We start from the raw sequence: 14283 nt of genomic DNA, 5'->3' as shown, positions 1-14283 counted from the left end.
ATGCCAGAGAGGAAAGAGGGGAAAGGAGACGGGAGAGAAAAAAAAAAAAAAAAAAAAAAGGAAGGAGAAGGGAGGGGAGAAACCCCCCCCCCAACACTTAAACTTAAAAACCTCTTCAATTATATGCATCATCACTGTTATAGGAATTGATTCTTTTATCTTCTTTAAGAACCAAACACATTCTTAAACATTCTCCTCTAAAAACATATTAACTTCTTGATATGTATTTAACATAAACCAGGTGTTATTTTTACGGACCTTTATCCTGGCTGGATATAATAAGAATGCTTCAAAACCTTTTTTAATAATGCGTGTACATAAAGGGGCCATGACCTTCCGCCCTTTTTGTTGTTTCAACCGAATAGTCCTGAAACATTAATAGTTTAGCACCTTCTAACAAAACTTCCTTCTTTTTGCGATAGGCATTCAACAGATCTACTTTATCTTGGTAATTTAACAGTTTCACTATCACTTGTCTGGGTATCTGCGCACCATCAGCTTTAGTTCTTAACTGCCCTATTCTGTGCACTTTCTCGATCACTATCTGTCGTGTGGGATCTGGTAAATCTAGCAGGAGGGGTAATTTCTCTACGATAAATTTTTTTAAGTCAATGTTTTCTGATGTTTCTGGGACCCCAACCAATCTCAGGTTATTCCTTCTGGCTCTATCCTCGAGGTCGTCTACCTTGTCCTGCAGTTTTTCTAGTGATGTTTTATGCTGGCTTGTGTCTTGTTCTACTATATTCAATCTATCCTCAATATCAGAAATACGCAGTTCAGCAGCTTCTATTCTGCTATTGAATCCATGTATTTCATTTGTAAGTGTGAGTACGTCTTGGCGCAGTTGGTCAAATTGTGGGGACATTGCCACGCATATAGCTTTTATCAATGCCTGTGAGTCTGTGTCCATTTTAAGACTGCTACCCTCTTCCAATATACTATCCTGCAAAGCACTGGCTTTGCTTTTTTTGTCTTTTTTAGGAGCCATTACTGGCGATTTAGTTTTCACTGTGTGTACAAATTTCTCCATATGTGTACCATGAAGGTGTAACTACTTTAACTACAGAAAATGTAAAAACGTGACTATATTCAAAACTGTGCAGCATACCATAATATACCCCTAAGATCTTTGTGTCCTAGGATAAACAATATTCCCCTAAGATCTATATGTCCTAAGATAGCCAAAATGAATTTTGACTTTGTGCAATTCAAAAACAATACAAAATACAATAAAAAAGAAAAAAGAAAGAGAAAAAACAAAAAAAGTTATATATGGGTGAGTTTCACTCTGCCTTATATACAGTTAGTGCATGTGCCAAAAAAATCTGAGACAATTATATGTATATTAGATGAGCAGCCCTTATCATCAATCACCACTACAGCTTGCCATACAACAATGAACTGTTTAAGCATATCATCAACTAGCTAGACAGATCTGCCTTATATTTAATATAACCATATATAACAGCGTTCTAGTCCTTTTAAGCAAGAGTCCATCAACTATAAACAACAGTGAGGTATAAGGTCTGTGAGGGACTTCCTGATTTTCAGATACAACATCACTAGGTCCGCAGAGACTCAGTTTTTATAATATAACGCTGTGCCAAAGATATACAGGCCAGAACACAGTTCCCTTGATTTTGCTTTGTCCTTCAAAAAACGACCAGAGATTTTTAATGCTAGGGACCAGATAACGAATTTTCTTCACCCTCCCAACAGACCAGCACACTTCTCTTAGCTTCAACTGCCCCAAATCTGTGCGGGGTGGATTACCATTTTACCCAGGGCTACTTCACTGGGGATAGGGTGAGGGACTTAGACCTAAGATATGTCACCAGGGGGGAGGCATTACGTACAGAATACCCTTTTCCATATATCCCCCTTTAAATTTGTCTCTCTTCACCCCCCCCTATTCCTCCAGACTGACGACTGGCCCTGCTCCTCCTCAGCGTGTTACCAGTGTGAGCAAAATAATTGACACAGAGCCGGCAGAGTCAGGTAGCTTCACTGGCAGCTTCTAAGAGGGACTTACTCTGTAAATTGATGGCATACCAAGCAGCTATTAGCCTCCGTCAGTCTATAACACTTTGCTATTTTGCTACTTATGCCCCATTAAACTCTCTTCACCCTCCCAGGTCTGCCAGACTTAAAATACCTATGACTAAAAGTACATATGCCGGGGAGCTATGCCAGACTGCTTGATCCAAAAAAAGACCCCACTTATACTCCTTAAATGCGATGCATATATTAACTAATCTGTCTGTGGCCAATAGACATTATTAGGCCTATGTTAGGTTTTACCGGTCCAAGCTATGATGTTGCCTAGCTTGTGCGGCCTCCCTTCCGAATTGCTCCGGCTGTATCTCAGACTGGATACTCCTGCCAAGAGATCTTGAGGCCGTGGACAAAGGTAGGTGTGCGTGTTTCAGCCAGTCCCAGGCTGCTTCCTGCTTGCCTCTGAGTTTGCTGTATATGCTGGCCGTGAGGAGCCGGAGGCGTAGTGGCGGTCGGCTGTTCTAAAATTGCTGCTTGGGGCTTTTACCACTCTCCTCTCCGCTTGCTGCTGGCGTGCTCAGTCGTGCACTACCGCCTCTGCTCTTCCATGCGCACCTACGTGCTTCCCTAACATTAAAGGGATATGAAACCCAAAGTTTTTCCTTCATGATTCAAATAGAACTTGCCACTTTAAACAACTTTCTAATTTATTTCAAATCAAATGTTATTTGTTCTGTTGTTATCTTTTGTTGAAAAGCAGGGTCGTAAGCTCAGAAGTCTGCACGTCTGGAGCACTATAAGGCAGCAGTTTTGCAAGAATGTTATCCATTTGCAAGAGCACTAGGTATCTCTGGAAAACGAATACTATGGAAAGAAAACAAATTTGATCAAATAAGCAAATTGGAAACTTTTTTTATAATTGTATAATTTTTCAAATAGGTTACTGTCAAAATATGGAAAGTATCATGATTTTTTATAGGTTATGTTACAAAAAACTACATTCAGACATATTAGTTGCTAATCATCATTAGTGATGTCGCGAATAGTTCACTGGTGAATAGTTCCCGGCGAACATAGCATGTTCGCGTTCGCCGCGGCGGGTGAACATATGCGATGTTCGATCTGCCCCCTATACATCATCAATGAGTAAACTTTGACCCTCTAACTCACAGTCAGCAGACACATTACAGCCAATCAGCGGCAGACACTCCCTCCCAGACCCTCCCACCTCCTGGACAGCATCCATTTTAGATTCATTTGGAAGCTGCATTCTTAGTGAGAGGAGGGACAGTGTAGCTGCTGCTGATTTAATAGGGAAATTGATAGCTAGGCTAGTGTATTCATTGCCCACTACAGTCCTGAAGGACTCATCTGATCTCTGCTGTAAGGACAGCACCCCAAAAAGCCCTTTTTTAGGGCTAGAACATAAGTCTGTTTTTTTTTTTCCTGTGTAATCTAATTGTAGTTGCCTGCCTGCCAAGCCTCTTGCCCAGTGCCACCACTCATATCTGGTGTAACAGTAGTGTAAATTATAAAAAAAAACACTTTTTTGACTGTGAAACATCAGTCTGCTAGTGTATTCTAATTGCAGCTGCCTGCCTGCCAGCGTGTGTGCCAGGCCCACTTGCCCAGTGCCACCACTCATATCTGGTGTAACAGTAGTGTATATTTAAAAAAAAAAAACATTTTTTGACTGTGAAACATCAGTCTGCTAGTGTAATCTAATTGCAGTGGCCTGCCAGAGTGTGTGCCAGGCCAACTTGCCCAGTGCCACCACTCATATCTGGTGTAATAGTAGTGTAAATTAAAAAAAAAAAAACTTTTTTGACTGTGAAACATCAGTCTGCTAGTGTAATCTAATTGCAGTTGCCTGCCTGCCAACGTGTGTGCCAGGCCCACTTGCCCAGTGCCACCACTCATATCTGGTGTAACAGTAGTGTAAATTAAAAAAAAAACTTTTTTGACTGTGAAACATCAGTCTGCTAGTGTAATCTAATTGCAGTTGCCTGCCTGCCAGCGTGTGTGCCTGGCTCACATCGTATACTGTGCCCACTTGCCCAGTGCCACCAATCATATCTGGTGTAACAGTAGTGTAAATTTAAAAAAAAAAATTACTGTGAAACATCAGACTGCTTGTGTAATCTAATTACAGTTGCCTGCCTGCCAGCGTGTGTGCCAGGCCCACTTGCCCAGTGCCACCACTCATATCTGGTGTAACAGTAGTGTAAATTTAAAAAAAAAAAAAAATTGACTGTGAAACATCAGTCTGCTTGTGTAATCTAATTGCAATTGCCTGCCTGCCAGCGTGTGTGCCAGGCCCACTAGCCCAGTGCCACCACTCATATCTGGTGTAACAGTAGTGTAAATTTAAAAAAAAAAAAACTTTTTTGACTGTGAAACATCAGTCTGCTAGTGTAATCTAATTGCAGTTGCCTGCCTGCCAGCGTGTGTGCAAGGCCCACTTGCCCAGTGCCACCACTCATATCTGGTGTAACAGTAGTGTAAATTTAAAAAGAAAAAACTTTTTTGACTGTGAAACATCAGTCTGCTTGTGTAATCTAATTGCAATTGCCTGCCTGCCTGCCAGCGTGTGTGCAAGGCCCACTTGCCCAGTGCCACCACTCATATCTGGTGTAACAGTAGTGTAAATTTAAAAAGAAAAAACTTTTTTGACTGTGAAACATCAGTCTGCTTGTGTAATCTAATTGCAATTGCCTGCCTGCCTGCCAGCGTGTGTGCCAGGCCCACTTGCCCAGTGCCACCACTCATATCTGGTGTAAGAGTAGTGTAAATTTAAAAAATAAAAAAACTTTTTTGACTGTGAAACATCAGTCTGCTAGTGTAATCTAATTGAAGTTGCCTGCCTGCCAGCGTGTGTGCAAGGCCCACTTGCCCAGTGCCACCACTCATATCTGATGTAACAGTAGTGTAAATTTAAAAAAAAAACTTTTTTGACTGTGAAACATCAGTCTGCTTGTGTAATCTAATTGCAGTTGCCTGTCTGCCAGCGTGTGTGCCAGGCCCACTTGCCCAGTGCCACCACTCATAGCTGGTGTAACAGTAGTGTAAATTTAAAAAACAATTTTTTTTTGACTATGAAACATCAGTCTGCTTGTGTAATCTAATTGCAGTTGCCTGCCTGCCAGCGTGTGTGCCAGGCCCACTTGCCCAGTGCCACCACTCATATCTGGTGTAACAGTAGTGTAAATTATAAAAAAAAAAATTTTTGACTGTGAAACATCAGTCTGCTTGTGTAATTTTTCAAATAGGTTACTGTAAAAATATGGAAAGTATCATGATTTTTTATAGGTTTTGTTACAAAAAACTACATTCAAACATATTAGTTGCTAATCATCATTAGTGATGTCGCAAATAGTTCACTGGTGAATAGTTCCCGGCGAACATAGCATGTTCGCGTTCACTGCGGCGGGTGAACATATGCGATGTTCGATCTGCCCCCTATACATCATCATTGAGTAAACTTTGACCCTCTAACTCACAGTCAGCAGACACATTACAGCCAATCAGCGGCAGATACTCCCTCCCAGACACTCCCACCTCCTGGACAGCATCCATTTTAGATTCATTTGGAAGCTGCATTCTTAGTGAGAGGAGGGACAGTGTAGCTGCTGCTGATTTAATAGGGAAATTGATAGCTAGGCTAGTGTATTCATTATCCACTACAGTCCTGAAGGACTCATCTGATCTCTGCTGTAAGGACTGTGAAACATCAGTCTGCTAGTGTAATCTAATTGCAGTTGCCTGCCTGCCAGCGTGTGTGCAAGGCCCACTTGCCCAGTGCCACCACTCATATCTGGTGTAACAGTAGTGTAAATTTAAATAAAAAACTTTTTTGACTGTGAAACATCAGTCTGCTTGTGTAATCTAATTGCAGTTGCCTGTCTGCCAGCGTGTGTGCCAGGCCCACTTGCCCAGTGCCACCACTCATAGCTGGTGTAACAGTAGTGTAAATTTAAAAAAAAAAAAAAAATTGGACTATGAAACATCAGTCTGCTTGTGTAATCTAATTGCAGTTACCTGCCTGCCTGCCAGCATGTGTGCCAGGCCCACTTGCCCAGTGCCACCACTCATATCTGGTGTAACAGTAGTGTAAATTTAAAAAATAAAACTTTTTTGACTGTGAAACATCAGTCTGCTTGTGTAATTTAATTGCAGTTGCCTGCCTGCCAGCGTGTGTGCCAGGCCCACTTACCCAGTGCTACCACTCATATCTGGTGTAACAGTAGTGTAAATTAAAAAAACAAACTTTTTTGACTGTGAAACATCAGTCTGCTAGTGTAATCTTATTGCAGTTGCCTGCCTGCCAGTGTGTGTGCCAGGCTCACAGCATATACTGTGCCCCCTTGTCCAGTGCCACCACTCATATCTGGTGTAACAGTAGTGTAAATTTAAAAAAAAAACTTTTTTGACTGTGAAACATCAGTCTGCTTGTGTAATCTAATTGCAGTTGCCTGCCTGCCAGCGTGTGTGCAAGGCCCACTTGCCCAGTGCCACCACTCATATCTGGTGTAACAGTAGTGTAAATTTTAAAAAAAAAACTTTTTTGACTGTGAAACATCAGTCTGCTAGTGTAATCTAATTGCAGTTGCCTGCCTGCCAGCATGTGTATAAGGCTCACAGCGTATACTGTGCCCACTTGCCCAGTGCCAACACTCATATCTGGTGTAACAGTAGTGTAAATTTAAAAAAAAACAACTTTTTGACAGTGAAACATCAGTCTGCTTGTTTAATCTAATTGCAGTTCCCGGCGAACATAGACCCTCCCACCTCCTGGACAGCATCCATTTTAGATTGTGAAAAGAAAGCAAAGACAGGCGCAGCCCAATTCAAGTGTAGTTTTCTTTAATTCAGTGTAAGTGCACACATACAAATGGCTACTTACAAGAGGCACAAATAAAATCTGCATATAAAGGTATCTTTACATCCAAACTGTGTTATGATATAACATACAGCTATGAAACAAACTCTATGCGTTTCGTCTGAGGACGCCCAGACTTTCTCAAGGGATGAAAAAGCTGCATTCTTAGTGAGAGGAGGGACAGTGTAGCTGCTGCTGATTTAATAGGGAAATTGATAGCTAGGCTAGTGTATTCATTATCCACTACAGTCCTGAAGGACTCATCTGATCTCTGCTGTAAGGACAGCACCCCAAAAAGCCCTTTTTAGGGCTAGAACATAAGTCTGTTTTTTTTTTTCCTTTGTAATCTAATTGGTAGTTGCCTGCCTGCCAAGCCACTTGCCCAGTGCCACCACTCATATCTGGTGTAACAGTAGTGTAAATTATAAAAAAAACACTTTTTTGACTGTGAAACATCAGTCTGCTAGTGTATTCTAATTGCAGCTGCCTGCCTGCCAGCGTGTGTGCCAGGCCCACTTGCCCAGTGCCACCACTCATATCTGGTGTAACAGTAGTGTATATTTAAAAAAAACATGTTTTGACTGTGAAACATCAGTCTGCTTGTGTAATCTAATTGCAGTGGCCTGCCAGCGTGTGTGCTAGGCCAACTTGCCCAGTGCCACCACTCATATCTGGTGTAATAGTAGTGTAAATTTAAAAAAAAAACTTTTTTGACTGTGAAACATCAGTCTGCTAGTGTAATCTAATTGCAGTTGCCTGCCTGCCAGCGTGTGTGCAAGGCCCACTTGCCCAGTGCCACCACTCATATCTGGTGTAACAGTAGTGTAAATTTAAAAAGAAAAAACTTTTTTGACTGTGAAACATCAGTCTGCTTGTGTAATCTAATTGCAATTGCCTGCCTGCCTGCCAGCGTGTGTGCAAGGCCCACTTGCCCAGTGCCACCACTCATATCTGGTGTAACAGTAGTGTAAATTTAAAAAGAAAAAACTTTTTTGACTGTGAAACATCAGTCTGCTTGTGTAATCTAATTGCAATTGCCTGCCTGCCTGCCAGCGTGTGTGCCAGGCCCACTTGCCCAGTGCCACCACTCATATCTGGTGTAAGAGTAGTGTAAATTTAAAAAATAAAAAAACTTTTTTGACTGTGAAACATCAGTCTGCTAGTGTAATCTAATTGAAGTTGCCTGCCTGCCAGCGTGTGTGCAAGGCCCACTTGCCCAGTGCCACCACTCATATCTGATGTAACAGTAGTGTAAATTTAAAAAAAAAACTTTTTTGACTGTGAAACATCAGTCTGCTTGTGTAATCTAATTGCAGTTGCCTGTCTGCCAGCGTGTGTGCCAGGCCCACTTGCCCAGTGCCACCACTCATAGCTGGTGTAACAGTAGTGTAAATTTAAAAAACAATTTTTTTTTGACTATGAAACATCAGTCTGCTTGTGTAATCTAATTGCAGTTGCCTGCCTGCCAGCGTGTGTGCCAGGCCCACTTGCCCAGTGCCACCACTCATATCTGGTGTAACAGTAGTGTAAATTATAAAAAAAAAAATTTTTGACTGTGAAACATCAGTCTGCTTGTGTAATTTTTCAAATAGGTTACTGTAAAAATATGGAAAGTATCATGATTTTTTATAGGTTTTGTTACAAAAAACTACATTCAAACATATTAGTTGCTAATCATCATTAGTGATGTTGCAAATAGTTCACTGGTGAATAGTTCCCGGCGAACATAGCATGTTCGCGTTCACTGCGGCGGGTGAACATATGCGATGTTCGATCTGCCCCCTATACATCATCATTGAGTAAACTTTGACCCTCTAACTCACAGTCAGCAGACACATTACAGCCAATCAGCGGCAGATACTCCCTCCCAGACACTCCCACCTCCTGGACAGCATCCATTTTAGATTCATTTGGAAGCTGCATTCTTAGTGAGAGGAGGGACAGTGTAGCTGCTGCTGATTTAATAGGGAAATTGATAGCTAGGCTAGTGTATTCATTATCCACTACAGTCCTGAAGGACTCATCTGATCTCTGCTGTAAGGACTGTGAAACATCAGTCTGCTAGTGTAATCTAATTGCAGTTGCCTGCCTGCCAGCGTGTGTGCAAGGCCCACTTGCCCAGTGCCACCACTCATATCTGGTGTAACAGTAGTGTAAATTTAAATAAAAAACTTTTTTGACTGTGAAACATGTCTGCTTGTGTAATCTAATTGCAGTTGCCTGTCTGCCAGCGTGTGTGCCAGGCCCACTTGCCCAGTGCCACCACTCATAGCTGGTGTAACAGTAGTGTAAATTTAAAAAAAAAAAAAAAATTGGACTATGAAACATCAGTCTGCTTGTGTAATCTAATTGCAGTTACCTGCCTGCCTGCCAGCATGTGTGCCAGGCCCACTTGCCCAGTGCCACCACTCATATCTGGTGTAACAGTAGTGTAAATTTAAAAAATAAAACTTTTTTGACTGTGAAACATCAGTCTGCTTGTGTAATTTAATTGCAGTTGCCTGCCTGCCAGCGTGTGTGCCAGGCCCACTTACCCAGTGCTACCACTCATATCTGGTGTAACAGTAGTGTAAATTAAAAAAACAAACTTTTTTGACTGTGAAACATCAGTCTGCTAGTGTAATCTTATTGCAGTTGCCTGCCTGCCAGTGTGTGTGCCAGGCTCACAGCATATACTGTGCCCCCTTGTCCAGTGCCACCACTCATATCTGGTGTAACAGTAGTGTAAATTTAAAAAAAAAACTTTTTTGACTGTGAAACATCAGTCTGCTTGTGTAATCTAATTGCAGTTGCCTGCCTGCCAGCGTGTGTGCAAGGCCCACTTGCCCAGTGCCACCACTCATATCTGGTGTAACAGTAGTGTAAATTTTAAAAAAAAAACTTTTTTGACTGTGAAACATCAGTCTGCTAGTGTAATCTAATTGCAGTTGCCTGCCTGCCAGCATGTGTATAAGGCTCACAGCGTATACTGTGCCCACTTGCCCAGTGCCAACACTCATATCTGGTGTAACAGTAGTGTAAATTTAAAAAAAAACAACTTTTTGACAGTGAAACATCAGTCTGCTTGTTTAATCTAATTGCAGTTCCCGGCGAACATAGACCCTCCCACCTCCTGGACAGCATCCATTTTAGATTGTGAAAAGAAAGCAAAGACAGGCGCAGCCCAATTCAAGTGTAGTTTTCTTTAATTCAGTGTAAGTGCACACATACAAATGGCTACTTACAAGAGGCACAAATAAAATCTGCATATAAAGGTATCTTTACATCCAAACTGTGTTATGATATAACATACAGCTATGAAACAAACTCTATGCGTTTCGTCTGAGGACGCCCAGACTTTCTCAAGGGATGAAAAAGCTGCATTCTTAGTGAGAGGAGGGACAGTGTAGCTGCTGCTGATTTAATAGGGAAATTGATAGCTAGGCTAGTGTATTCATTATCCACTACAGTCCTGAAGGACTCATCTGATCTCTGCTGTAAGGACAGCACCCCAAAAAGCCCTTTTTAGGGCTAGAACATAAGTCTGTTTTTTTTTTTCCTTTGTAATCTAATTGTAGTTGCCTGCCTGCCAAGCCACTTGCCCAGTGCCACCACTCATATCTGGTGTAACAGTAGTGTAAATTATAAAAAAAACACTTTTTTGACTGTGAAACATCAGTCTGCTAGTGTATTCTAATTGCAGCTGCCTGCCTGCCAGCGTGTGTGCCAGGCCCACTTGCCCAGTGCCACCACTCATATCTGGTGTAACAGTAGTGTATATTTAAAAAAAACATGTTTTGACTGTGAAACATCAGTCTGCTAGTGTAATCTAATTGCAGTGGCCTGCCAGCGTGTGTGCTAGGCCAACTTGCCCAGTGCCACCACTCATATCTGGTGTAATAGTAGTGTAAATTTAAAAAAAAAACTTTTTTGACTGTGAAACATCAGTCTGCTAGTGTAATCTAATTGCAGTTGCCTGCCTGCCAGCGTGTGTGCAAGGCCCACTTGCCCAGTGCCACCACTCATATCTGGTGTAACAGTAGTGTAAATTTAAAAAGAAAAAACTTTTTTGACTGTGAAACATCAGTCTGCTTGTGTAATCTAATTGCAATTGCCTGCCTGCCTGCCAGCGTGTGTGCAAGGCCCACTTGCCCAGTGCCACCACTCATATCTGGTGTAACAGTAGTGTAAATTTAAAAAGAAAAAACTTTTTTGACTGTGAAACATCAGTCTGCTTGTGTAATCTAATTGCAATTGCCTGCCTGCCTGCCAGCGTGTGTGCCAGGCCCACTTGCCCAGTGCCACCACTCATATCTGGTGTAAGAGTAGTGTAAATTTAAAAAATAAAAAAACTTTTTTGACTGTGAAACATCAGTCTGCTAGTGTAATCTAATTGAAGTTGCCTGCCTGCCAGCGTGTGTGCAAGGCCCACTTGCCCAGTGCCACCACTCATATCTGATGTAACAGTAGTGTAAATTTAAAAAAAAAACTTTTTTGACTGTGAAACATCAGTCTGCTTGTGTAATCTAATTGCAGTTGCCTGTCTGCCAGCGTGTGTGCCAGGCCCACTTGCCCAGTGCCACCACTCATAGCTGGTGTAACAGTAGTGTAAATTTAAAAAACAATTTTTTTTTGACTATGAAACATCAGTCTGCTTGTGTAATCTAATTGCAGTTGCCTGCCTGCCAGCGTGTGTGCCAGGCCCACTTGCCCAGTGCCACCACTCATATCTGGTGTAACAGTAGTGTAAATTATAAAAAAAAAAATTTTTGACTGTGAAACATCAGTCTGCTTGTGTAATTTTTCAAATAGGTTACTGTAAAAATATGGAAAGTATCATGATTTTTTATAGGTTTTGTTACAAAAAACTACATTCAAACATATTAGTTGCTAATCATCATTAGTGATGTCGCAAATAGTTCACTGGTGAATAGTTCCCGGCGAACATAGCATGTTCGCGTTCACTGCGGCGGGTGAACATATGCGATGTTCGATCTGCCCCCTATACATCATCATTGAGTAAACTTTGACCCTCTAACTCACAGTCAGCAGACACATTACAGCCAATCAGCGGCAGATACTCCCTCCCAGACACTCCCACCTCCTGGACAGCATCCATTTTAGATTCATTTGGAAGCTGCATTCTTAGTGAGAGGAGGGACAGTGTAGCTGCTGCTGATTTAATAGGGAAATTGATAGCTAGGCTAGTGTATTCATTATCCACTACAGTCCTGAAGGACTCATCTGATCTCTGCTGTAAGGACTGTGAAACATCAGTCTGCTAGTGTAATCTAATTGCAGTTGCCTGCCTGCCAGCGTGTGTGCAAGGCCCACTTGCCCAGTGCCACCACTCATATCTGGTGTAACAGTAGTGTAAATTTAAATAAAAAACTTTTTTGACTGTGAAACATCAGTCTGCTTGTGTAATCTAATTGCAGTTGCCTGTCTGCCAGCGTGTGTGCCAGGCCAACTTGCCCAGTGCCACCACTCATAGCTGGTGTAACAGTAGTGTAAATTTAAAAAAAAAAAAAAATTGGACTATGAAACATCAGTCTGCTTGTGTAATCTAATTGCAGTTACCTGCCTGCCTGCCAGCATGTGTGCCAGGCCCACTTGCCCAGTGCCACCACTCATATCTGGTGTAACAGTAGTGTAAATTTAAAAAATAAAACTTTTTTGACTGTGAAACATCAGTCTGCTTGTGTAATTTAATTGCAGTTGCCTGCCTGCCAGCGTGTGTGCCAGGCCCACTTACCCAGTGCTACCACTCATATCTGGTGTAACAGTAGTGTAAATTAAAAAAACAAACTTTTTTGACTGTGAAACATCAGTCTGCTAGTGTAATCTTATTGCAGTTGCCTGCCTGCCAGTGTGTGTGCCAGGCTCACAGCATATACTGTGCCCCCTTGTCCAGTGCCACCACTCATATCTTGTGTAACAGTTGTGTAAATTTAAAAAAAAAACTTTTTTGACTGTGAAACATCAGTCTGCTTGTGTAATCTAATTGCAGTTGCCTGCCTGCCAGCGTGTGTGCAAGGCCCACTTGCCCAGTGCCACCACTCATATCTGGTGTAACAGTAGTGTAAATTTTAAAAAAAAAACTTTTTTGACTGTGAAACATCAGTCTGCTAGTGTAATCTAATTGCAGTTGCCTGCCTGCCAGCATGTGTATAAGGCTCACAGCGTATACTGTGCCCACTTGCCCAGTGCCAACACTCATATCTGGTGTAACAGTAGTGTAAATTTAAAAAAAAACAACTTTTTGACAGTGAAACATCAGTCTGCTTGTTTAATCTAATTGCAGTTCCCGGCGAACATAGACCCTCCCACCTCCTGGACAGCATCCATTTTAGATTGTGAAAAGAAAGCAAAGACAGGCGCAGCCCAATTCAAGTGTAGTTTTCTTTAATTCAGTGTAAGTGCACACATACAAATGGCTACTTACAAGAGGCACAAATAAAATCTGCATATAAAGGTATCTTTACATCCAAACTGTGTTATGATATAACATACAGCTATGAAACAAACTCTATGCGTTTCGTCTGAGGACGCCCAGACTTTCTCAAGGGATGAAAAAGCTGCATTCTTAGTGAGAGGAGGGACATTTTAGCTGCTGCTGATTTAATAGGGAAATTGATAGCTAGGCTAGTGTATTCATTATCCACTACAGTCCTGAAGGACTCATCTGATCTCTGCTGTAAGGACAGCACCCCAAAAAGCCCTTTTTAGGGCTAGAACATAAGTCTGTTTTTTTTTTTCCTTTGTAATCTAATTGTAGTTGCCTGCCTGCCAAGCCACTTGCCCAGTGCCACCACTCATATCTGGTGTAACAGTAGTGTAAATTATAAAAAAAACACTTTTTTGACTGTGAAACATCAGTCTGCTAGTGTATTCTAATTGCAGCTGCCTGCCTGCCAGCGTGTGTGCCAGGCCCACTTGCCCAGTGCCACCACTCATATCTGGTGTAACAGTAGTGTATATTTAAAAAAAACATGTTTTGACTGTGAAACATCAGTCTGCTAGTGTAATCTAATTGCAGTGGCCTGCCAGCGTGTGTGCTAGGCCAACTTGCCCAGTGCCACCACTCATATCTGGTGTAATAGTAGTGTAAATTTAAAAAAAAAACTTTTTTGACTGTGAAACATCAGTCTGCTAGTGTAATCTAATTGCAGTTGCCTGCCTGCCAGCGTGTGTGCCAGGCCCACTTGCCCAGTGCCACCACTCATATCTGATGTAACAGTAGTGTAAATTAAAAAAAAAACTTTTTTGACTGTGAAACATCAGTCTGCTAGTGTAATCTAATTGCAGTTGCCTGCCTGCCAGCGTGTGTGCCTGGCTCACATCGTATACTGTGCCCACTTGCCCAGTGCCACCACTCATATCTGGTGTAACAGTAGTGTAAATTTAAAAAAAAAAATTGACTGTGAAAC

The sequence above is a fragment of the Bombina bombina genome, chromosome 5, assembly GCF_027579735.1.
Source record: "Bombina bombina isolate aBomBom1 chromosome 5, aBomBom1.pri, whole genome shotgun sequence".
NCBI lineage: Eukaryota > Metazoa > Chordata > Amphibia > Anura > Bombinatoridae > Bombina > Bombina bombina.
The sequence above is the reverse complement of the archived record's forward strand: the minus strand, read 5'-3'. Positions refer to the sequence as shown.